Raw genomic sequence first — 3,153 nt, forward strand, 5'->3', positions numbered from 1 at the left:
TAGCAGGGGATGGCCATCTAGCATAAATTGGAGAAGAGGCCCTTGATCCTGTGAAATCTTGATGCCCTAGAGTAGGGGAGTGGGTGAGTGGGTGTATGGGTGGAAGAGCACCCTCATAGAAGTAGGGTCAGGGAGGATGGCATAGCAGGTTTGCAGAGGGGAAACTGAGAGCGGGGATAACATTTGAAATGTAAATAAATAAAATATCCAAAAAGAAAAAGAATCAAAGAAAAAAAACCTACTCTTTACCCTGAAGTAAGGATATAAAAAGACTAAAAGTGTGGAAACTAAAAGAGGAAGTTTGGTTCTGGTCAGCACCAGCCCTGCACCTTGGGTGCAAACTCAGCGGACAGTCCCAAGGTCCTCAGAGGACTCTCCATGCCGCTGGCACCCTAGCACACCAAGGATGTTGGGATCACTGGTGAGTGGAATGCAACATCTGTTCCAAAACAACCTGGAGAGGCCTATGCCAGCAGGAACAGGGACACAGGAAACCTCACCCAACCTAGACCAGCTGCTGGGAACCATAGATGTGAGCATCAGCAACAGAATACAAGAGATAGAAGAGAGAATCTCAGGTACAGAAGATTCCATAGAAAACATGGACACAACAATCAAAGAAATTGAAAAATGCAAAAAGATCCTAACTCAAAACATCCAGGAAATCTAGGACACCTAACTCAAAACATCCAGGAAATCCAGGACACAATGAGAAGACCAAACTAAAGGATAAAAGGTATAGATGAGAATGAAGATTTTCAACTTAAAGGGCCAGTAAATGTCTTCAACAAAATTATAGAAGAAAACAACCCAAACCTAAAGAAAGAGATTCACATGAAGATACAAGAAGCCTACAGAAATAAGAGACTGGACCAGAAAACAAATTCCTCCTTCCACATAATAATCAGAACAACAAATGCACTAAATTAAGATAGTATTAAAAGCAGTAAGGGAGGACTCAGCAGAACTTAGGAAATTAGTCTGAACAGGTTAGAGGGTGCGCCAGAGAACCGGACAGCTTCTGGGACGGGCAGAAGCACAGAGCCGCTGAGGCAGCACCCTTGGCGGGCCGCAGACAGCCGGCCACCATCCGGACCAGAGGACAGGTGTCCGCCTGGCTTGGGAGGCGGCCTCAGCCTCAGGAGCAGCGGTCGCCATCTGGGTTCCGGGACTCCGCGGGACCTAGGAAATTAGTCTGAACAGGTTAGAGGGTGCGCCAGAGAACCGGACAGCTTCTGGGACAGGCGGAAGCACAGAGCCACTGAGGCAGTACCCTTTGCAGGCTGCAGACAGCCGGCCACCGTCCAGAACAGAGGACAGGTGTCCGCCTGGCTCGGGAGGCGGCCTCAGCCTCAGGAGCAGCGGTCGCCATCTTGGTTCCAGGACTCCCTGGAACTTAGGAATTTAGTCTGCACAGGTGAGAGTCTGCACCACAGAAGCTGACAGCTTCTGGGAACTGCCAAAGCAACACAGCTTCTGAGAGAGGCCCTGTTTTGGGCCTTCTTCTTCGACCAGGAGGAGGTCCAAAAACAAGATATCTGCGCACCTTCCCTGTAAGAGAGCTTGCCAGCAGAGAGTGCTCTGAGCACTAAAACTCAGAGGAGAGAATCTGTCTTCCAGGTCTGCTGAGAGACGGTAAGAGAATCACCAGAAGAACAATCTCTAAACAGAGTCAACTATAACTACTAACTCCAGAGATTACCAGATGGCGAAAGGTAAACGTAGGAATCCTACTAATAGGAACCAAGACCACTCACCATCATCAGAACCAGCACTCCCACTTCGCCCAGTCCAGGGCACCCCAACACACCCGAAAACCTAGACCTAGATTTAAAAGCATATCTCATGATGATGGTAGAGGACATCAAGAAGGACTTTAATAAATCACTTAAAGAAATACAGGAGAACACTGCTAAAGAGTTACAAGTCCTTAAAGAAAAACAGGAAAACACAATCAAACAGGTAGAAGTCCTTACAGAAAAAGAGGAAAAAACATACAAACAGGTGATGGAAATGAATAAAACCATACTAGACCTAAAAAGGGAAGTAGAAACAATAAAGAAAACTCAAAGTGAGGCAACACTGGAGATAGAAACCCTAGGAAAGAAATCTGGAACCATAGATTTGAGCATCAGCAACAGAATACAAGAGATGGAAGAGAGAATCTCAGGTGCAGAAGATTCCATAGAGAACATCGGCACAACAATCAAAGAAAATGGAAAATGCAAAAAGATCCTAACTCAAAATATCCAGGAAATCCAGGACACAATGAGAAGACCAAACCTACAGATAATAGGAGTGGATGAGAATGAAGATTTTCAACTCAAAGGACCAGCAAACATCTTCAACAAAATTATTGAAGAAAACTTCCCAAATATAAAGAAAGAGATACCTATGAACATACAAGAAGCCTACAGAACTCCAAATAGACTGGACCAGAAAAGAAATTCCTCCCGACACATAATAATCAGAACAACAAATGCACTAAATAAAGATAGAATACTAAAAGCAGTAAGGGGAAAAGGTCAAGTAACATACAAAGGCAAGCCTATCAGAATTACACCAGATTTTTCACCAGAGACTATGAAAGCCAGAAGAGCCTGGACAGATGTTATACAGACACTAAGAGAACACAAATTCCAGCCCAGGCTACTATACCCAGCCAAACTCTCAATTACCATAGATGGAGAAACCAAAGTATTCCACGACAAAACCAAATTAACACATTATCTCTCCACGAATCCAGCCCTTCAAAGGTTAATAACAGAAAAAAACCAATACAAGAACGGGAACAATGCCCTAGAAAAAACAAGAAGGTAATCCCTCAACAAACCTAAAAGAAGACAGCCACAAGAACAGAATGCCAACTTTAACAACAAAAATAACAGGAAGCAACAATTACTTTTCCTTAATATCTCTTAACATCAATGGTCTCAACTCCCCAATAAAAAGACATAGACTAACAAACTGGCTACACAAACAAGACCCAACATTTTGCTGTTTACAGGAGACACATCTCAAAGAAAAAGATAGACACTACCTCAGAATAAAAGGCTGGAAAACAATTTTCCAAGCAAATGGTATGAAGAAACAAGCTGGAGTAGCCATCCTAATATCTGATAAGATTGACTTCCAACACAAAGTCATCAAAAA

Source organism: Mus musculus, chromosome X (assembly GCF_000001635.26).
Source record: "Mus musculus strain C57BL/6J chromosome X, GRCm38.p6 C57BL/6J".
Classification (NCBI taxonomy): Eukaryota; Metazoa; Chordata; class Mammalia; order Rodentia; family Muridae; genus Mus; species Mus musculus.